General features: G+C 47.1%; 1 long non-coding RNA gene across 1 annotated transcript in view; it reads left to right on the forward strand.

The window, feature by feature from the left end:
• The window catches only part of LOC135826551 (uncharacterized), a 45,282-nt gene that overhangs the window by 17,833 nt on the left and 4,403 nt on the right, over positions 1-23,046 (forward strand). The window contains exons 2-3 of the long non-coding RNA XR_010555320.1: positions 8,081-8,190; positions 14,014-14,124. This is a non-coding gene — a long non-coding RNA (uncharacterized LOC135826551). The remainder of the gene's footprint in view (positions 1-8,080; positions 8,191-14,013; positions 14,125-23,046) is intronic.

Consider the following 23,046-nt stretch of genomic DNA (forward strand, 5'->3'; position numbering starts at 1 on the left):
GCACTGTCATCGACTACAGGTTCCGCAAAACCGTGGTGCCCGTGTAGTGTTCGGACGCCCGCCATGGACATCCGCACATGACCTACTGGAGCGCCTCTCACTGTATCGGGTAACCGAAGTGTACAAGCAGAAGCTGGCATTCCTTGCATGGCGCTGCCGTTACGGCCAAGCAAGTCCTGAGCTTCAGGTTCTCTTGCTGCCATCTTGTGGCCGGTCCACGTGCCTGGACTCCAGCATGGGTCTCTGCCTGCCACCTGCCCGCAGCAACTCTGGAAAGGGGACATTCGCCTTCCAGGGTGCGCTATGTTGGAACAACCTGCCAAGCAGTATTCGCTCCATCTCTGTTCCTCGGCAGTTCTGTGCTGCCGCAGTCCTGTTTCTTCTGTTGAGTTCGAAACAGGGCGACTGACGACACATTTTCCAGACATTACAACGGGAACAGGTAGGTTGGGGAACGACATTTATTATAGACGACGAGACAAGAGACCAAGACAAACGAAACGACTACATTGAAGAGTGAGAAAGAGATCAAGTCTGTACGGCAAGATAAAGGGCCTGGGTAGCTATGGCAAATATGGGCGCGCAAGTAGCTACCCAGGCCAACGGAACAAAAGGAGACAAAAGGTGCGTACGCAAGTGCATGCAGGCCAGCTAGAAAAGGTACGGGAGGAGGTACCTAACACTTCTATGAACTGAGAACATTGCAAAGCAATTGTATGTGTGGCTGTCAATGTACATGTGTGTGTGTGTGTGTGTGTGTGTGTTTGTGTGTGTGTGTGCACGTGCATGTGCGTGTGTGGGGGGGGGGGGGGGTATGTGTCTGAGTATGTGTGTATTGGTGTGTAGTTGTGGGTATGTACATGTACATGTGTGTGTATGTGTATGTGTGTGTATATGTGTGTGTGTGTGGGTGTGGGTGTGGGTGTGGGTGTGTGGATGTGTGGATGTGTGGGTGTGTGGATGTGTGGGCGCACATGTAGATGTGCAATGCTTCGATCTCTCTCTCTTCTCTTCTCTTCTCTCTTCCTGTCTGGGTCTCCCGCTTCTGGGCCGGCATGGCCCATGCTTCATGCGTGCTTGTTCCTGGTGTTGTTATGTCTACTGTGTCCTGCCACTACTCCGGCTTTGGCCTTGACCACGATGTGTCTCCCCATTTTCTCCTTCATCCTTTCCTTTGCCTTTTTGCTAAAAGCTTTCTTCTCGCCGTGACCACGATTTTTCTTCTTCTTCTCCATTATTCTTTTTCTTTCCTTCCTTTCTCTTCTTCCTTTGCTGAGAGCCTTCTGTTCCCATATTCTCTTTTCATCTCTGTCCCCATTCCTGGGTTATTTGGACTTCATTCGCTTCCTTGTCATTGGACATGTTCAGTCCGTTCGGTTTGCGAATTCAAATAAACACAACCAACCAACCAACCAACCAATCTGCGGAAAGACCTGCTTCGTCCTTTGTGGACTCATCAGCGCTGCACAGAGGAAATGAGGCCAAAACTGATGGCAATGAAAAATAATTTTTTCAAGGCCCTATTTAATCCAGGCCAGAACGTACCTTGCCAGAGTGCTCAACTGCTACAAGAGCAGGAGCGAAATACTCAATCTGCGGACAGACCTGTTCCAGACCTGTTTCGTCCTTTGTGGATTTATCAGAGCAGAACAGCTAAAATGAGGCCGAACCTGATAGCAATGAAAAATATATTTGGCAAAGCTCTATTTAAAGCCCTACTTAAACCAGGCCCGAACATACCTTGCCGGAGTGCTCAAACTGACAAGTCCGTGAGCTCTGCATAATGAAAACGGCATAACCGAGATACAGAATTAATTTGGGTTAGAGGTTAGTTTTGGTATTTATCTCCATGGTCACCGAATACATGAATGACATCCACTGACGTATGAGGCCCTACAAGAAAATGTTCTCCTACAGGCATTATCCCTCATTCCATGTTGCCTTATTTCCTATGCTCCCAGTATATTGGGGTCCTTTTGGACCCCAGGATCGTTTTGGCTGGTATTTTGCAACTTGCAAATTATCCCGACAAACTTCAGAGCTGTCAACAAATGCAGTTTGGTCAAAGCATTGGTCTATGGGAAGGTAACACAGCACAAAAGTTATATAAAATGGAGAGTTTGCAAGAATACCGAACAATATATTCCTGGGTTGCAAAAGGACCCCAATACACTGGTAACGTAGTAAAAAAAGTTAACATGGAATGAGGGTTTAACTACACTGTTAAGCTTGGACTGGGAATTTCTGAGAAAACAACAATGGAGGCGTGAATTGGTCCTCAAGCTGACTCTCTTTTGGTTTTTCTGATCGCGTACAAGGATGTTCATCGTGCATTATTCTTATTTCGGAGACTCCAGTGAAACTCGACAAATCTTGTCTTGGTGGCTGATCGACTTTTATGCTGCACAATGTGTCCACAAACTCCTTTTTTGTTTTGAATTGTCTTTCAAAGATAACGCATTCATCAAGATTTCAATTTGGACTGCTATTCGACCACTCTCTGACTCTCTGACTCTCTGACCCAAGCAGGAGTTTAGCGAGATAAACATGAGTTAACCAGCAAATTGTTTCTAGTATCGTGATGTCCTTTTCATGGGAACAAACCTTTTTTCTTTTTTCATATCAGGCCACATTAGATGAAATGATTTGCCAAGCTAATAAATATGGAGGTAAAGACACACCTAGCAATATGGCGGTAAACACACGCCACGCTCTCTAAGCTGCAAAGTTCTGACACAGAGCTCTCCTTCTCACCACCACCACCATCAGTTTGCACCTGGCGCCTGGTCGATGCATGGTTGGCGGTATCCGACATAGCAGGCTGTCCTGCACTGGTTGTAAGTAAATACACAGCCACTTGGAAATAGAATACTGAGGCGAGGCTGTCATAGAAAGGATGGGACGTACTGGACATGTGGGCTTGTGTATTTTTGGTAAGCAATATAGCATAGGCCGGAGCGTGCCTGTTGGTTTTATGCGATCAACTAATCCACCATCCAAGCCCATTATTGAAAGACCAAGACGATCAACAGCCAACTACAACAGAAACTACGCGCTCAACGGACATGGGCGTAAGGAGGGACGTGAGAGCAGGGTGACGGCCGAGTCCCGTTCAATTGACTATGTCAGGCGGGATAACAGAGAGAGCGCAGAGGAAGCAGATGATGGGACGGACGGTGAAGGGAGCAATGAGTCGGAGAGCGACGCTTGTAGTGATTGTGAGAGTGCCGGTGAGAATGTTAGCGTTGTGCGTAGGTTTTGTGGTAGCAAATCTTCAGTGTACAATCATCTGTTGGCTAGTCCTGATTGTTGCAATTCGTATTCCGACTCTTCATTCACTGTATTGTGCGGTGGTCGTCATGGTTATGGACTACAGTTAAAGGTTTTGGAAGCCACCTGGCAGCGTCTGTATAAGCCTAATTTGTGTGTACAGAAAGATAGTATAATTGGGTTGAAATTGTTCAAGTAAAGTGTCATGTTTGGTGCGGCCAAGCTTGGCCGTTAATGTTCTAGGTGTAATGTACTGCTGTTATTTGTTATCAGTTTGTCCTTCCTTCTTTCTTTCTCTTCTTTGTTCAATTTTCAGTTGCAAGTTTAGTGTTAGTACACACATTCGTTATTGCTCTCGCTTTCATTGTTAAAATTCACACTTGTAAATTTCACTGCTGTTGTTCTTAGTGTTATTTCTCTAACTTAGATTTTCTATAATAGTTCAATTTTGTTTTCAGTGTCCTTTAGTACAACGAAGATTCCTGATGAGTGTTGTACGAAAACTTGTTTGAATCACTTTCTTTCTCTACACAATTTCTTCACCTTTTTCATCGTTTTATTGCACATTGTCTCCACAGTTTTACAATACATGAATACAGTGTGCACAAATGTCGATCCAGCTTGTATTACTGATTGCGGTTATAATAATAATAATAATAATAGCCACTCGGTTACTGAAAAGTTCAATACGTAGAATACTCCAGTATAGAATGACATGAACACTGAAGCTAATGTGACATTACTGTAGTACAATAGGAAGGAAGTCACCACTGTAGTAAATGCACACGATGATCCTATTCAACCTGACAGCCAATGCAAGAGGTTGGAATTGGCTATTGATTGCCTAACACACTCGCACAGTACCAAAAGCTATCTGTCATTTGCTCATTTTCACAGTAACACAGTTGCAAATCACCAGGAGCACATCTTGGCACATAATGTGTGCTGTCGCAGTCCATCGCAGTACACATTAATCCACAGATAACTACCGATATAAGATGATGTCACGTACACACATGCGCGTACCAACACCCACATGCGCGAGCGACGACACCCACACACACCCACACACACACACTACTACTACTACTGTAGCTTGGTTGCCACAAGGGCCACACCACTCCGAAAGCAGCCAGAGTCATTGTCAGGAGAAGAAATGGAGATGACGACTCGGGTCACTCTGTCGAAGGAACTGACGGTTGCAGCGAAAACAGCAAACACCATTATTTTGGCGCTCTGTCAGACTTGGTTGTTCGATGGCCACGGTTGCAGTTGTGACGTCTGAAACCAGGCCCTGACTTGAATTCCCCATTGCATGTCACACACAAGAGAGAAGCTGGGACGTTGAGCGGGATAGATGATGCCGGTGCGGATGCTTCCGTTCGTTCCAGGGGCAAACAATGATGCACACGCAAGCCACCAAGAGAGTGAAACAACCTTCTGCATGTACCACACTGCACAGCACCACGCTGATCCTGGATGGGGAGACTCCGCTCTGCCCGACACTTGTGCCTTGCTTTGTCACCTGGCCGGAGAAACGAACGGTGGCAGATAAGACAGCCCAATCCCATACCAAGCCAGATGTTCAATGCCAATGTGCCGAAGATAAGCCGAAATCACATCCCTCCAGCGACGACTGGGACCACACTCTCCCCAGGCGACGGCGGGAAGCCAAACAACAGCTGCTTGAGCACACGAACATCCGGCATGCGGGCCACATGGCCAATCCATTCAAGCCTCCGCTTCCGAAGCCGGGAGAACAATAGCGATGGATCACCCCACATCTCTCGGACCTGCTCATTGGTGATGCGTTCCTCCCACTGCTGTGTCCGCGAAACACAAAGGATGCTACGTATGCATTGGTGGTAGAAGGTATCGAGGCGCCGTAGGCCACACTGCAAAGGGCACAAGCACTCCGAACCTTACAGGAACACTGTCATCAGACTCATCACACAGGCGTTTTACAATAATATTGGCACTTCACATGGAGTGAAAGATCATGATTAGCAAACACATCAGTGAGTGACAAACGCCTCGACCCATCCCCGCAGAAGGCGCATTCGGAGTGATGACAGAACCCAGATAAACAAAGGAGGAACATTTTCCACAACCTGTCCATGAAGCAGAATGCCAGCAATATCAACTGCAGTAACACCAACACCAGCCACAATAAATTTGGTCTTGGGTATACTCACAGTGAGGCCAAATTTAGCAGAAACATCCTGGAAAGCCGTCAAACCCAACACAGCATGCTCCCGCGAACCATCTTCAAAGTTTGCATCGTCCGCATACTCAGCATCAACAACAGCAATCTGCTGATAGGTACGGGTTCGTCGTGCCGGGTTGAATAACGGGACATCCAAACGATTGTAAAATTGCTGATGAGCGCATCACGCTTCCGTGTGAGAAGTACAGGTTTCTGCACAAGTACGAGGGCAGTACTGCGGGATCCAGCCCCCTCCGCGATAGCAGCAAAGGCTGGATGAACAGCGATACTGACCGCGTATGAGTGACTGGAACGTGTTTCCCGTGTGCACCCAATCCAAATAAATAGATACATGACATGCACACCAGGTGCTCATGCGCATTGTGTATTCTGATTGTTTTCTGTAGTCATCGTAGTAGTTCATAGTGATTGTTTTTCTTCTCTTGGTGCCATTGACGTTGTCAACAGGGCGTCAGGCATTCTGACTGTTCTGTTCCTACAGATTTTTCACAGGTCTTGGTCGGTAACCTCGGCAAATTGCGCGGGTCCTGCAGGTTCCTGAGTATTGTGCGCTTTGGTTGAGGCTCATCCGGCTCGTCCACGATCTCCTTCGCGAACGACTCCGCAATAAAAGTTTCAATCCCTTCCTCAACTTTTTGGAGGAGCTCATTCACATCGTCAATATTGTTCAACAAAGGGGCTTCTTTTCTCCCAGTTCCAGATCAAATGTTGGAGCGCCATGATGACAGTTGTGGTTGTAAACAGTCACAATTCTGCTTTAGTTATTAAGTACCGTACTGGCAATATATGTTGCCGCGTAACGCGTAACGCAGGGGGGGGGGGGGGGGTGCGGCGTAACGCGCGACCAGGCTAGTGCGACAAATTTTCGTTGAGTTCGTAACGCGCGTCCGGCGGGGTGCGGCGATCTTTTCATTGCAGTTTGCACTGCAAAAAAAGGCTGAAAACTGTGAAAGCACGTGTACCGCGTGGTGAAAAGTAGTTTTTGGAGGAAGTGCTCTTCCCCTATGTCACTTTCCTTTTGATGATCTTTTTGTGAACAGATCACTCTGATAGTTAAAATATACAGTCTTCTATTGATATCATTGTCGCCCTTTGCCGTCGGGTTTGTAACAGTTGGATAACAACTGAATTTCTGTGCCTTCAATGTGGATGAAAAGAAAAAATGATGCGGCAAAAGCAAAAAATGATGCGGCAATAGCAAAAAAGTGATGCGGCAATAGCAAAAAAAGGACTGCGGCAATATAGAAACCTGTGTAACGGCTCCTGTGCGACTTTGCATGTAACGCCCTGCGTGCGGCAAACATGTGCCAATGTAACGCTTCATGGCCTCACTGCGGCAACATACATTGCCAGTACGGTAGTAAGATCTTTTTTTGATCTTGTTGGTTTTCCACTTAGTCAATGTTTCGGCGCAATATAGTGCCTTGTATTTTATGAAACATATGGCAAGTAACCAATGAAAGACAATGAAGTAGAGAATCAGTTCAGTGGCTACTGCCCGTCAACAAGTGACAATGGGCAGTGGAATCCGTTCCTGACCATCGTCACTTGACGACGGGCAGTGGAATCTGTTCCTGCCCCTTGTCACTGCTCGTCGTCACTTGACGACGGGTAGTGGAACCAGTTCCATCACCTTTGAGCAGGCCGGACCGCGCTTTCCACCCTGCGCTGTTTAATCTGTCATTGGTCAACCCCAAGGCGACAATCACGTGACCCGCGGGAATCTCAATTCCATATCATTTTGGTTAAAGTATAACACGGGGAGTATATCTCAACCCGTTTTCCGATTTACCTGGACATGCTCATACGCCCGATTAAGAACAATCTCTTTCCGGTTTAAACAATCGATGAAGAGACAATAATCATAAAATTGCAATAAATAAGATCAATTGCACACTCATAACACCGGGAAAAAATGAAGAAAGTTAAGTTCCATAACGTGTTCTTGTGATTTTCATCAGTGGAATGCCGTATCATAACAACTAAACACACACACACTGATATACCTAGGTTCATACATATTAGTCATAATTCCAAAGAGGAGAAGGTAAGCGCCACCTCTAGAATTATCAATAATATCCATGAATCTCCCAAGTTGGAAGGCCGTTGTTTAGCGCTATCCAGCAGTGCTCAAGCTCACTGCTTTGCCGTGGAATGTGGAATGTATCAGGACTCTTTTTCAGTCTAGTGCTACCCTGTTCTCGTCTGATTGTTATAGCGTTAGCTCCATTACTGGACAGTGAAAAATAATCCGACGCCACTCCAGCTCGTCCTTCTTGATGCGATAGCTAAATTGTTATCTCCTCGACGAATGTTTTTGTCTTACTCATTATTTTATCATTCCCAAATGGGTTCAAGCCTGCCCACTTTCTGTCTTGCCTGGGTCAAAAGACGTCACAGCTCTGCAGTTGTTTTGTCGGAGATGAAGAATTGTTTCCCCAGGCATGTGAGTCTTTCTACAACGTCAGCCACTTCCCCATTGCAGGGTACATACAGGTTGCATGTAGGGTTCATAGAGTTTTCATAATGAATTAGCAGGGTGTCACTAACTCAAACTGTCATGTACTTTGATGTCGTGTTCAGGTTTATCCAAAACAACAACCTACCTGTGGATCATCAACTTTGCAGAGCGTTTCCTCAAGGACGACCAAATATAACCAGTTTTCAAGCAGACTCTGTAGAATATATAAAGAGTAAGTGTTCTGTTGTCACATGGGGATTCAAAGCATCAAGAGTACATAACCCCCCAGAGTGTGCAACTCCCACATACCCTGTTGTCCCGACAGAATTTCAAGTTGACGTCTTATTTATGACGCAATGCTCCTTGCAGCAGTGATTTACAACATGTGTACGGGTGTCAACGCATCACACGTTTTTCTTTGCAATAATTTGTACAGGATCGATTGGCTTCGGTCAACCACAGGTTCCGGATTCGTCTGATAATCCGTGTACAGTGCGCATTGCATCATCAAAATGACGTCAAATTCTGTCGGGACAGCACCCATAGTGGAGTTGCACACTCTGAGGGGTTATGTACTCTTGAAAGCAGTAATAGAGATCTTAAAGTTGACTTTGTTTATTGCTGGCTTTTGTTTTGGATATACAGGTTGGTGCAAAAGTGTTGATCCCCCCATGCATACCCCTAAAGTGTGCTGCAACATGCACGGTTTACGTACTGTAGGGAAAACCCCTGTTGCCATGGACAAAATGGACCCTGACCCTGAGTCATCAAGATAATGTTCCATGGAAAGAATAGAATAATTGTGCCGCAGGATCCAGCACACAGCATCATCGAGAACATTGAACAAAGCGGCGGTGAGGAGCACATCCCAAATGGGAGGACCTTATCAACGTAATAACGACCCTGCCACACCATGCCACACCCTGCCACACCCTGCCACACCCTGCCACACCCTGCCACACCATGCCACACCATGCCACACCCTGCCACACCCTGCCACACAATGCCACACCATGCCACACCTTGCCACACCATGCCACACCCTGCCATACCCTGCCACACCATGCCACGCCATGCCACACCATGCCACACCCTGCCACACCCTGCCACACCATGCCACACCATGCCACACCCTGCCACACCATGCCACACCATGCCACACCCTGCCACACCATGCCACACCATGCCACACCCTGCCACACCCTGCCACACCATGCCACACAATGCCACACCCTGCCACAGCATGCCACACCCTGCCACACCATGCCACTCCATGCCACACCATGCCACACCATGCCACACCATGCCCAGCAGGGGCTAATCATCAGGGTTGACCGGAATATTGCGAAACGCGTGCTGGATATCCAGTTTAAACATTAGAGAACCCTTTCCCTGACGAATCACATGCCGAACGATGTCGTCCACGGTTATATGCATAAGGCGGAAGCGGTCACCTGGAATCCAGTCATTAATGCTGTGGCCCGCAGGAGCAGACAAATGCACAATAAGCCGTCGGCCACCTGACTTCTTGGGGACAACACCAATACCAGCGGAACGAAATGGAACACAGGGAGACCGGAAGAACGGACCAGCGGAATGGCCACGAGCACATTCTTTGGCCAAGTACTCACTCACAATATCAGGATTGTCATAGGAGGAATCAAGGTTAGAGTAACGAGGGAAGAGCGGGAACCAGTACAACCAATCTGGAAGCCATGACGCAGGCCATTGATTGAGGAGTGTTGCCACGATGTCAGGATGGGACTGGAGCTCATCTGCCAGGGAGGCGACATGGACAGGAGTACACGGGCGATGCTCAGACAAGGGAGAAGCCGAAGGCACGCTACGTGGACTTGCTGGAGGCAGTACATTGGCTGCGTGGATGGTCTCCCGCGCCACAAGAGGAGCACACATGACGAAATCGGCAGGAGCGAAAATTACACCGTCCGCGGTTGAACGCATCACAAGGCCTAGCAGCCGACTGTGGCTGCCGGCCACGTGGGCTAGACAAGCAGGAGGCAGCGAGGTGACCGGGCCTGTGGCAAGCAGAGCAAATAGGTAGGGACTGGCCCGTAAAACAATGAGCATACAAGTCCATGTCGGTCTTGTTCCAGAGGACCTCCGAACACCGAGAGGCTCTCTGGCGGAACTGGGTGTCGTAATCGGCCACCGCAGCCCACCGGAATTTCTTAGCCGACTGGAGAACAATGAGCTGGTAACCCAGCAGCTCGGAGGACTTCGACGGTTGCTGATTGGCAACGATACAACAATAAATCGTCCAAGCCTCCAGCCAGGACTGGAGCGAGGCGATCCTGAGCCGTGACGATGAGGACGCCGTCATAACTAAATCGCCGTCCTCTTCGGACACGCGAATCCGTTTAGGATGAGGCTCAGCTGTGGGGGTCGACGCAATGACCAGGGGCAACAAACAGCTCAAATCTATAAAGTCCCCACGCAACACTTTCGCGATCTGAGCCAATGCCACATGGCTATAAACATCGACAGAACGAGAGGGCTTACCAGACTTTGGCAGGTGAGGACGAGCCGAAGTCGAAGCCCCAGGCGCGGTGAGACTAGACGAGGTGACGGAGCTCGTGGCTGGTGCTGGTGGAGACAACGACGCTGTTGCGCCCGACACGCCAGGGGCAGATTGAGAAACTGGAGGGCGGCGAACCGCAGGAGCGAAACTAGCAGGTAAGGTGGGAACGGGCTCCTCCTGAACGCCTACTGCCGATGAATCCAACAAGGAGACAGCTGGCTCTGGCTCTGCCAGAACGGGCGGAGTAGCAGAGACGGGAGCCGGGTCCGCAACGCCAACGCGGGCAACAGCTAGTTGAGGCAGCACCGCGGAAAGGGACGACGTGATAAGAGCCTGGAGCTCGGCGGTCTGCGCAGCAGAGAAAGCCGACTGGTCTCGCCGTGGAGGCATTGTAACAAGATAATCCGAACACGGACGGACCACTGAACAGAAAGTGAGAGAAATTACCAGCCTGACACGGAAAGCACTTCTTGTCCAAAGGAAAGACAAACCAAACTGCATTCAACTAGCTACTGCAGCGAGCATAAAGGCAACAGTAGCAGCGGTGCAAAAATGCAAATTACAGATCATACTCGGCACAGAATAATAATTAATGGTATGCATCATGAAACAATCACTGCGCATGTGCCCGCGTGGGCTAACTTGGCTTTGATACTCAAAGCCGGCGTTTATTATTCTTGATGAAGAAAGAGAAAGGAACAATGTTACAAGTTATGACAACTGTCCACCAACGTAACCAGATCTTATACAGGCAGCGAGTGCGACAAAATGGCTCAACACTGACTTTATTCATCATAACTAAATTGGCTCACCATCTCAGTTCAACTTTGCACACCTGATGAGCCATCATGACCTATACGGCAAAACGGACGTCGTGTGGAACTACTTGTTATTGTACATAACTAGTCCATCATACATGATAGTGGAGTTCAGTAGGATGTTGGCGTTTCGGTTTGTCACAATTCGTCTTTGCTTAGCTTCCCCTTATATGTTTATTAAATCAATTTGAGCCTCCCAAGTTGGGTGGTCTGTTGCTTTGCGTCGTCGAGGTGTAGTAAGGCCGGTCTATCCAATAGTCTCACTAGTTTCGTCATCATTCAGTAACTTTCTGCATTCTTTGCTGCCAGGATGCGTAGCTCGTGCTCTTCCCCGTTGCGCTTTCCTTCCCCTCTTGGACCTTTCCGAACCTGAGCCTTCCAGGTTGGAAGGTTGTTGGTTTGCGCGTTTCTAGAAGTGTTGGAGCTAGGTGCCAGTTAGCCGAATGTTTCAGTACTCCTTTTCAGTTTTGTGCCATTTTGTCGCATTGGCTGACTGTATAAGATCACGGTGTACAAGGGGTTTGTACGGCCCGTTTTGGAGTATGCTCGTCTGGATGGGAGCTGCCCCCTCCCATCTATCACGCCTAGATAGCATCCAACGCCGTTCATTGCGCATCATTGGTCCCGGGACGGAGCTCCAGAGCCTCAGCCTACGGCGATACGTTGCTGCATTAACATACACTTACAAACTGCATTTCATCACCGGTCCGACTCAATTGCTAGCAGTCCTCCCACCAAGGCTTGAGCCCCGTGACGCCACTCGCACTCGAAACGATCTCCGCATGGCTGCCGGCCACAGTTACCAGCTACGAAATCCGCTACCGCGTCAACCACCAGACACCATTCTCCGCAGCTTCCCACATTGTGCAATCCAGCTGTGGAATTCCCTGCCGCCAGCTTTTCTAGACTCCGCCCCAACTCGCAAAAATCTTCAAAAGTTTAAGTGCAACGTCAACGAATACCTCCGCCGACAGGATTGGCGATGGTCCACGGACATTCTGCCTGTCGACCCACCTACATTCTAGTGCCCCGTCAACGACTCCCATTGCTACGAATGCGCTGCACAGTAGTACTAGCTGCCCTTGCTTTATTTTTATTTTTGGTGACCCTTACAGCTCTATCTTTTGTTTTTGGTGCGTGTTTCTGGCCGTGATGCCGAGACCTCAGGTCGGCAGAGCCATCAATGCCCCACCATCACTGCTGCATCTCGGTGCAGCCCCTTCTCAGTAGTTGTCACGTTTGTCCTTGTCTCCGTTCCATTGTCTTCTGTATTATTTATGAGTTGGGAATGTGAACATAGTAAAAAAAAAAAAAAAAAACGAATTTGGGTGCGGTTCGAAGACGAGGACGAACTGACAGTGGGCTGAGTGATCCAACAGCTGAAGGCAAGGTTGGCGAACTACTGTCTTGTACTGTCAGTAGGCTCCATGGCAGAGGAATATGGAGTGTGAGAAGGTGTAGTCAACATGGGGAGATCAGCGGGAGCAACAATAACCAGCAAAAACCAAAACTACACACGTGGGAAATTTTCAGATATGATCAGCGAGAGCAGCAGAAAACAAAAACACACACATGTTCAAATATGCGCTCCCAACCGGAAAGAGCCGAGAATGTATTTTGGAGAACCATGGACTTTCGCCAAAACACTTCCGGAAGTTCGACTACTTGTTCGACTCCTGCCACCACATTCCGGAAATAATTCCGAAATTTAGAATCCAAAAACTCTTTAGTATTACAGTGCAGTACTCAGCAGTTTTTTCGAGTTTTATTTGTTGAAGTAAATTGTTGACCGTTCTTTTTTGTTACGACTGTTTTGATATTTTCTGTTTCGCCTATTCTGTAGTTCCATGCGTATAAGTGTCTCGTTCCAGTTCGTCCCTCATTTTTCCTTCCATTTGGCAAATGCTGGTTTTTATACATTGTATAAATACTCAAAGCTGACCCATAAATGCTCTGCATTCGGAATCGTCACCTGTTGGGTATATATTGATGATGAGCTTAGCGGAGCTGTTGGCGAGCAAGCGGAGATCATGACTAAGCAGTGTCATAAGCGGGTACCGTATTTTCCGGGGTATAAGCCGCACCGTGGTATAAGCCGCACCCCCCTTTTTGAAGCAAAATATTGACTAAAAGTTGGTATTCGGAGTACAAGCCGCACCCACAAACCAAGATTTTTCACACTCATTGACAAATGGCCTTTCTACAAATCTATTATGGTTATGGAGCTAAATACCATGTTAGATCAGAATAATAATTATGAAAAATAGAGTCCCCGTATACGCGTACCGTATGGTGTAGCCCGCGCACTAAAACTAGTAAAAGTGCCGGGATAGCAACACAGGCGCGAAGCTGAGTCGAATGACATGTCAGTCACATGACGTCAGCATGCATACTGATGCATGCTAAGCATTCATTCGCGCAAGCATATTCGGTGTGTAAGCCGCAGGGGCGATTTTGGTCCGATTTTTAGCGAAAAAAAGTGCGGCTTATACCCCGGAAAATACGGTAGTTTATTGTGATGCATGTCTTGCATCTCCTATTCATGGCGTTATTTGAGAAGTGTGGAGGATGATGCATGTTGATGATGGGCCGCAGCGGCTGCCGCAGCAGCCGTCTATGCTAGCCATATCTCTGTTGGGCCGACGTCCAATACTTGCAGTTCATTATCCAACGATTTAGCTTGTTTTCGTTCTTGCAGGTCTCAATTCAACATTTTGTTCCCAAAGCTGTGACAATGCCCCAAAAGGAGAGTTTACTTGCAACACTGGCTATAGATGTATGGGTGCTTTATGGAACTATACATGCCAAAGTAAGTACCTACTGTTAGAACACCCCTCTATACATGCCAAAGTAAGTATCTACTGTTAGAACACCACTCTATACATGCCAAAGTAAGTACCTACTGTTAAAACACCCCTCTATACATGCCAAAGTAAGTATCTACTGTTAGAACACCACTCTATACATGCCAAAGTAAGAACCTACTGTTAGAACACCACTCTATACATGCCAAAGTAAGTATCTACTGTTAGAACACCACTCTATACATGCCAAAGTAAGTACCTACTGTTAGAACAACCCGTTGAGAAATGAACAGATTTATCAGGGTCCCTAGACTTAGGACCTAAGTCGAATTGTGTTGGTCCCACGTCTCTCCTACCACAAAGTTTAGACTTGGGTAGTGGTTTTAAACCTCATTAGTCGCGCGATGAGGACATGCTACATAGACACATTCCTGCCACACTGCAGGGTAAAGCTAGCGCAAAAGGAGTCGGTCAAATGTTTAGTGATGATAAAAGGGCACGCTTGATCTCACAATCGAAATCCTCCAGTGGGATTATTCTTAGAATGCTTCTATATACAAGTAGGTCTCAGCTAATAATGAGTTTCTCATTTACGTGAAGTGTAGAGAAATCACGATTTCAAAGCAAAGATGAAGCTCTCTGTACGATGTGGCACGCACTATGAAAATGCCTCCCTGCCTGCCGCCATAAGGATAATCTGAAACGCATAGTGTGCTTACCCGCCACGTCCCATTTCCACAAGTATAGATTCCCTTCTCGAGATTTTCTCACTTACTGAGTATCCTCCTTCTTTGCAAGTACCTTTTCTACTGAAAAGGGAAGTATACCCTGAAATTCACCTTGTAGTTGTTGGAGCGCTGAGTCGCATGGTCTTGGTCCGAGGAAGCTGAGACACTCCCTTTCTCCTTGATTCCCAATCGAACTCGCTCACTTCCACCGAAACTGGGTGACTGCGCTCTATCAGATGGGGATTTGTATGCAAAAGTCACTAAAAGCGCCGTTGAACCCTTGTTCCTTTGAGTTGAACCTTGGTGTGAGCGTTGTAGCCTGCAGGGACGGTGACGAGATGAGTGGTGTACGCATAAGCACTTGGCCGCTTACTCACCCGTGTTCGATTGGGAACAAGGGCCGAACGCTGCATTGCGGCATTTTCGGACCAAAACCAGTCGAATCAGTGTCCAAAAGACTACAGGATATCGACCAATCCCGGTCATGCGTGCTTTTATAAGAATGAAGCGGTGCTTTTAGTGACATTTTCCATACAAATCCCCATCTAGTAGGGCACAGTCACCCAGTTTCGGTGAAAGTGCGCCAGTTCGATTGGAAATACAGGAGGAAGGGAGCTTCTCAGCTTCCTCGGACCAAGACCATTCTCTGAGAATACCAAAGTATGTGAACACGTCGATCACTACGATTTTGCACTAAGTTTGCAGGTAAGTTCCCTTTGGAGTCTAAACCGACTAAGCAAAAGTAGGATGGGGAGGGGGTTGTGGCTCACCTCAAGGTGAGGCAAAATCGACTTTCTCGATCGGCCCTTCGGGCCAACCTCCCAAGTCCCCCTCCCCCTATACTACTGTATTAGAGGATAGACACCCCAAGTACTAATTTTACAACCCCAAGTACTAATTTTACAACTACAAGTACTAATTTTACCACTCCAACCACTGATCCCATGTCGGCTCAACCCAATTCCAGAAAAGTGAGCCAACTTGCTCCCTCCGAGAAATCAGACGGAAATCGGAAGTGAGCCAACTTGAGCTTTTTCACCTGCCCGATCTTGACTCACTTCGAGGACTGATGTGGGATCGGTTCCTGAGCCACATCAGAGCCATACAACGCTTTCAGGTGATTGTAGTAAAGTCATACATGAGTGTCTTTGAGAGATCCAAAATCGACATCCCACCGTATATGGGCTTGTTGAGGATGACCTTTGTCCTGTTGCTTTGTACCCCGACCAGGTCATCATTGAAGATTACATGGCGGCTGTACGTCGGTTTAGCAACAAGCTGTTTGATTTTTTCTTCTCATGACTTCTCAGCAATTTTATGTTGACTCTCCTCCAAACGTTCTCCATAGTTTTCCCAAACACAGCATTGTTCATCAGTTTATAGAAGTTCTTAGAGAAATCATCCTTTGCCTTCTTCCGGAGATCAGTGTTCTTCTCGATGTAGTTTCTCATCCACGGCTTTTGAGTAAATATCAGAGCACGATGGATTTCGACACAACGTACTCCAAACTGAGTGTAGAGTTTCAAGTTTCAATAATGGAGAACGTACTTTGTCTTGTCGCTCAAGTTTGGTACAAGTTTGAGAGCATCTAATCCGGAAGAATTGAGTTTATCAACAAGCTCCTGCTGGTATGGAGATAGCATGTTCTCATTGACGGAGCAACTGGATAATCGTTGTGCTCCTCGTGAAGTTCGTGTGGATATTCCAGATCACACTCAACGATATACCCCGATGAGGAATCATCTTGAGTATTCGGTATCTTGTTCAGGAGTTTCTCTGATGGTTTCTCCCACGTGTCTTTTCAGAGAGAGACAGAGAGAGAGAGAAAGAGAGAGAAAGAGAGACAGACAGACAGACAGACAAACAGACAGACCGGCAGACAGACAGACAGACACACAGACACACACACACACACACACAGATGGACAGAGAAAGAGAGAGAGAGAGAGAGAGAGAGAGAGAGAGAGAGAGAGAGAGAGAGAGAGCGAGAGAGAGAGCGCGAAAGAGAGAGAGAGGAAGAGAGAGAGAGTGTGATGGGCGTACTTCAAGCGAGTCACATCACAGCATACACTAACAAGCTTCGAACAACACTAACCCGAGAGAACATTGCCTCACCTTAGAAGAGTTTTTTTTTATACTATGTTCACATACCCAACTCATAAATAATACAGAAAGACAATGGTACTGAGACAAGGACAAACGTGACAACTACTGAGAAGGGGCTGCACCGAGGTGCAGCAGTGATGGTGGGGCATTGATGGCTCTGCCGACCTGAGGTCTCGGGATCACGGCCAGAAACACGCACCAAAAACAAAAGATAGAGCTGTAAGGGTCAGCAAAAATAAAAAGAAAGCAAGGGCAAGCAACAGCTAGTACTAGTGTGCAGCGCATTCATAGCAATGGGAGTCGTTGACGGGGCACTAGAATGTAGGTGGGTCGACAGGCAGAATTTCCGTGGACCATCGCCAATCCTGTTGGCGGAGGTATTCGTTGACGTTGCACTTAAACTTTTGAAGATTTTTGCGAGTTGGGGCGGAGTCTAGAAAAGCTGGCGGCAGGGAATTCCACAGCTGGATTGCACAATGTAGGAAGCTGCGGGTTCCTGGAGCTGTACCACTTATCCACGCCAGCATCCCAGAAGACGAGGGCCATCACCCCATAACGCCTCAAATGATCATCTTGAAAATAGTCAAGTTACAAGCGTTGATAAAACAGCCAGCTACGTCCTCAATTTGCAAGAACTACACACCGGTACTATGAGACTGGTCAATGACAAGAAAATGTCAATGACAAGAAAATGCAGAAATTATACCGAGCGAAAATGGGAGAAGTGTCACGTCAACTCTTCAATGTGGCAGAAGCAAGCGCAAGACTCAGGGCAACATGCTCGGATACGCACCGAGCAGAAGCAAGCTACCCTACGCTACAGATGAGGTTGACAAACTCCCAGAGTTGCAGAGGAAGCTGCGTATGAATCTTAATAGCACATCAAATATGAATAGAAGAAATGAGCTGAGATGCATCGAAGGAAATCTTGGTTTGACAGCTGGCGTTATATCATCTTGAGAGCCGCATCGGAGAAGTGGAGTCGCTCCAGAAGGAACCAATGATGTTTTCAGCGATAAAAAAGCTGAAACCAAAGTGCGCGCGAGATTTACGATTGTAGACAACGGCAAAGCTGTGATTGGGCAAGGAGAGCAAGTGGATAGATTAGCTGAACTTTACACTGGAAATTCTCTCCTACTGCTCCAGAGCCAGCGGTTACGCCATTGACAGGAACACTGAAACCTTTCGAGAAACCCCCGATTTCCACAGCGGGGGTAGCGTACCCAATGGGTCGTCCACAAGTCAGAATGATAGCGTTCCCTTCGACAGCGGTATAATGCTGTGTCAAGTGAGTGGAAGGAAGGCAGCAGAGACGCAACAGGGGCGGGTCAGTTGGCCGACTCTTCATCGTAGATGATACGTATGCCCTTACACTCGGTTCGACAGCGGTGCTTCATAAGTTGCACAGAGCATTGTACATCAACTCGTCCATTTGTTGGTGGATGATTGTGGTCTTTGTAGTTACGTTTGCGTGAATGTCCTCTCATCGAGAATACCAGCCGTCGACTCCAACCGACCCAAGACAATGCCATGAAATTCGACACTCCGCCTTCCATCTGTCCATCCGGTACGCCGTGAAATACTTTCTGGATTACTGCAGTTTTTGTTCACACGCACTCACAGCTGCCACATTCATCTACTGCTACCATTCTCAGATACACTGCAAAGGTTCACACTACACGCGTTATGCATAGCCGCTAGCTGTGCTGCATTCTCCCGCTTCTTTTCATGTTACTCTAGCTATATAACTGGTTGTTTTAGTGATTCTTACTATGTGACGATGTTCCACTGATGATGGTCACACGAAAACGTTCTGGAATTGTTTCATTTTAATTGTTTATACATGATTATGATTAAAATCTCTCCAAATCTCTCCAAACCAAACTTCAAATTCCTTTCCAAATTTTCGCCCAGGAGGGCATCTTCAGGGATATGTGACTCCCGTGAACAAAACAACAGTATAACTAGAGAAAAAGGTATTAGGGAGGTTTCGCTCTATGTAATTACGTATGAAAATCCATATGTCGTACGCGCCGGGGAGCGAGGGCAACTTTCATACGTAAATCTCTCTACAGATTTCCGTAGGAAAGCTCTTTCCTACGTTGGGTCCTCCGTAGGACTTTTTGAAATATTTTTTTCGCATTTTCCGCATTTGTCCATGGCAACATTCAAGCCGCGCGAAACACAAGGTACACACACCGTACACCGCGTGCATAATATCATGGAAAACGCGGTTTCGGTTCATGGTGCATACGGTGGGCGCATGCAGCCAACGCGTCTCCAAAGCAACAACGCATGTTTAGCAGTCGTGGAGAAATCACGTAGAGCGAAACCCAACAGCCCTGATTTTTACGTATGAAAATTCCGTGCAGTTCATACGTTATTTTCATACGTAATTCCGTAGAGCGAAACCTCCCTAATAACAATAACGTGGCAATATACCAGGAGCATCATAACTAGTGCTAAGAATTGTGACTAACATTGTAGATAATGTCACATATTCAGAAACAAAAACAGAACCTACCCACAATATCGCACGCCAGGTAATAGCCTAAAAACAGATGTCTCAACTTGCAAGATCTCAAGTCAGGTGATGATTGGTCAGCGTGAAGTGCATGTCTCAACTGGTGCGATCGCCAATTAGATGTGAAGGTGACGAGGCCAGAAAGAGAGAGAACGAGAGAGAGACAGAGGCAGAGAAAGATAGTGTGTGTATGTATGTGTTTGAGTGTGTACGCATGTGTGTGTGTGTGTGTGTGTGTGCGTGTGTGTGTGTGTGTGTGTGTGCGTGCGTGTGTGTGTGTGGGGGGGGGGGGGGGGGGGTGTGCGTGAGTGTGAGCCTCACGGGTGGTAATTGCATCCATTCGATGAGATGGTTTTGCCCACAGTAACCATGAAAGGTCCTGTTGTCTCGATGAATTTATGCCGATAGTCTCCATCCACTGTCACAGTTGATTGCTTGCTTTCTGCTTCTGATGTCGGTTGCTTTCATGTACTTGCGGGAAGACAGCAAAGACTCCCTTCCGAGAATCTTGGCGTGGTGGAAAGGCTTGAAGTTAGGCGATGATGTTGGAAATTCTCGGTGGTCAGACTTGTAATGCCCCCCCCCCCCCCCCCCAGGAGTCTTCACTGCCCTCACCCTTGCCTCTCGATAATGTTCCTTGAATCTTTCCCTGACTGGACGCTCGGTTTCCCCGACGTAGAGGTCCTTGCACAATGTACATGACATACAATAAACTACATTTTTCGTCAGACATTCACTGCTCTTGACATCCGCGTCGCATGCTCTGCACACCATTGGCCTGCCAGGACCACGCTTCACCTTCGCACACTGCACATCACGCGGACACATACGTGTACCAAACGACGAGCGGACAAGTCTACGCTTCAATGACGGACCAGACGTGAAAACGAGACGAACATCTGGACTATACTGAGGAACACGGCGAGAAACCCGAGCGGCCAGTGCATCATTGATGAATGGGAGCTTGAGAATTAATTGATTCGGCTTCTTCCACGGATTCATCTTGCCTCGATTCGGTTTCTTTGCTGTTTTAACTGCCCGCTGAATTTTTCGATCTGGATAGTCCTTGGCTTCCAGTAACGCCGTGATTTTCTGGATTCCAGCTCCTCTTCCCGCCTCCGTTGAACCGTTGGAGATTGCCCGGCGACACTGATTAACTGCGACTGCACGTTTTGTTGACAAAGGGACAGATGACAGGAATGACAGGTGAACTCCACTGTGTGAACGCTTGAAAAACAGTTCCCACTCCAACGTACACTCGGGACTGACACTCCACGTCAAATCCAGGAAGTCGATGCTCCTGGTGTCGTTGTCGGAGTGTGTGATGGTGAATGTTATGAAGGGGTGTTGGTTGTTGAGATGGGCAACAAACCTGCTCAGAGCCGCTCGTCCATGTCACCACAGCATCTTATTGAAACTTATTATTATTGGAACATGGATGTGGCAAATTGGATCGAGGCCTTTGGCCTCTGGTTGGTGGATCTGATCTATCCTCCCCCAATGTTTAGGAGCCGCATCTGACGCCTGATCATGGAGTGGTGCGTTCCACAGAAGCGGAAAGGTGGTTCTTGACCAGGGAGTTGTACGACTCCTTGTTTTTGACCTGCCCGGTACGCGAACCCCGTCGAATTTATTTTTATTTATTTATTAAAAGTCTGATGTTGAGCCAATAGTATTTTAAAAGTAAAGAGGGATGGTAGTTTGTAGGCGGGGAAAATAGGCTGGTAATCTATACCTTTGCATGCAGAGACGCAAATCCACAGAATCAAGTAGACACTTCCGTCTATCAAACGTTTTCTTTCCTTTCTCTTCAGGATAGTACAGGAAATGTTGAAAATTTGGAAAAACAGGAGTTTACAAACAATACATGAAGAAAAAAGTCAACACTTCAATATAGGTGAAAAAATGACTAACTTTTCTAATAACCGACGAGGAGACAACAGTCGTAAAATAGCAATGAAAAATATCAATTGTGCACTCATAATCATGTATAAACAATTAAAATGAAACAATTCCAGAACGTTTTCGTGTGACCATCATCAGTGGAACATCGTCACATAGTAAGAGTCACTAAAACAACCAGTTATATAGCTAGAGTAACATGAAAAGAAGCGTGAGAATGCAGCACAGCTAGCGGTTATGCATAACGCGTGTAGTGTGAACCTTTGCAGTGTACCTGAGAATGGTAGCAGTAGATGAATGTGGCAGCTGTGAGTGCGTGTGAACAAAAACTGGTGAGTGCGTATCAAACAACACGTCCCATTGTCCTTGTTGTCAAAAGCGGCCAGGGCAGGCAGGCCAAAGCGTGGGAGGCCGAGAAAACACCTGTTGCCTACTACTACGCCTGTCAGTATTACAACACAACCAGAAACGGATACAACACCGGACTCAACAGTAGCGCAACACACGAATCTGGTGTCACTCTTGACGACAACAACACGGCATGGGAGACCACCGGACGATCGTTCGTTAACAAACCCGACGGCGGTAACGGAAAGATCACCAGGAGAACGAAATGAAAATGGAGGAAAAACGAATCTGAGGAGAAGCCAGAGACTAGCGGAGACACGACTGAGAAAATGGAGAAGGCGGAACCAGTAGTGGCAGGTGAAAGTACGGGCGCAGCAGTGAACACGTCAAAGAGAAAGAAGCGATGGCATGAGGAGATGGAGATGGAGGATGATGATGGGGATGAACAGGATGGTCAGGGGGAAAGCAAGGGTGAGCAGGAACAGGAAGTGGAGGATGAGAGTGATATGGACGAGGAGGAGTTCGACATCGACAAGAGCAAGTCTGCCATCTACAAGCATTTGGTGTCCAGTCTGGATTGTCGTAAGTTGTTTGACGATTCCTGGTTTAGTGTTATTTGTCGCGCGCGTTTCTTTAAGCAGTTGCAGGTGTTGGAAGCTGTATATATTCGCACACATGACCCTGTTCTATGCAAGCAAAAAGAAAATGTTGTAGCACTCACACTTTTTAAATAATACGCACTCACCAGTTTTTGTTCACACGCACTCACAGCTGCCACATTCATCTACTGCTACCATTCTCAGATACACTGCAAAGGTTCACACTACACGCGTTATGCATAACCGCTAGCTGTGCTGCATTCTCACGCTTCTTTTCATGTTACTCTAGCTATATAACTGGTTGTTTTAGTGATTCTTGCTATGTGACGATGTTCCACTGATGATGGTCACACGAAAACGTTCTGGAATTATTTCATTTTAATTGTTTATACATGATTATGAAACTCGGGTATTGAGCCAATAATAAAAGTAGAAAGGAAAAGGACATATGGAAACGAGTTAAGAGTAACTCTCCACCACTGTAACTAGATACTGTATACAGTCAGAAAGTGCAACAACAACTACGGAGATGTGTTGAAGCTAGGTGTCAGGACGTCGAATGTCTCAGTACTCTGTTCAGTTTTGTGCCTAGTTGTTGCACTTTCTGACTGTATATAGTATCTAGTTACAGCGGTGGAGAGTTACTCTGAACTCGTTTCCATATGTCCTTTTCCTTTCTACATGATTATGAGTGCACAATTGATATTTTTCATAACTTTT

The sequence above is a fragment of the Sycon ciliatum genome, chromosome 10, assembly GCF_964019385.1.
Source record: "Sycon ciliatum chromosome 10, ocSycCili1.1, whole genome shotgun sequence".
Lineage (NCBI taxonomy): Eukaryota > Metazoa > Porifera > Calcarea > Leucosolenida > Sycettidae > Sycon > Sycon ciliatum.